This window comes from Bison bison, unplaced genomic scaffold (assembly GCF_000754665.1).
Source record: "Bison bison bison isolate TAMUID 2011002044 unplaced genomic scaffold, Bison_UMD1.0 scf7180017864291, whole genome shotgun sequence".
Lineage (NCBI taxonomy): Eukaryota > Metazoa > Chordata > Mammalia > Artiodactyla > Bovidae > Bison > Bison bison.
Window position 1 is genome coordinate 166,024 of NW_011494863.1, and position 548 is coordinate 166,571.

The following is a 548-nucleotide window of genomic DNA, read 5'->3' on the forward strand; positions in this document are numbered from 1 at the left end:
GTGGGGGCTGCAGCTTGTCAGGCTCAGCCTCCCCTGCCTCCAAGGCTGCCACCTCCTGCTCAGCGCAGAGCACATGGACGCAGAAGAGAGGCAAGGGCACGGAGAGGCCCCTCTGCTCCGTCAGGTGGGCCCAGCCTGGGCTCCCACTACCAGCTGTGGAGAGATTATTCCTCTCCCAGAGTGATACCTCCACCCAAAGGCCTCCAGAGTGCACCGAGCGCCCCCAGTCCCACCACCCAGGACCCAGCCTCCCCCATCAGCTGCCTGGCCTGGGCTGACACAGCACCCCTGTGTGTGCAGATGCCCTCCAGTTTCTGCCACCAGCCTTGAAACTAACATGCAGGCACGGGATGGAGGGGCAGACTGCCCTGCACAGCTGGGTGAGGAGGGGCAAGCGCGAGTGCTGGGCACTGGTGTGGTGCTTTCCGTGTGTCTTCTCACGTTTAATGGCCTTCTCCTCTGACAGAGGAGGAAACAGTTTCCAGGAAGCTAAGTGTCACCCAAAGTCACAGAGCCACTGGTGGGAGAGAGCTGGGTCCAGCTGGGAT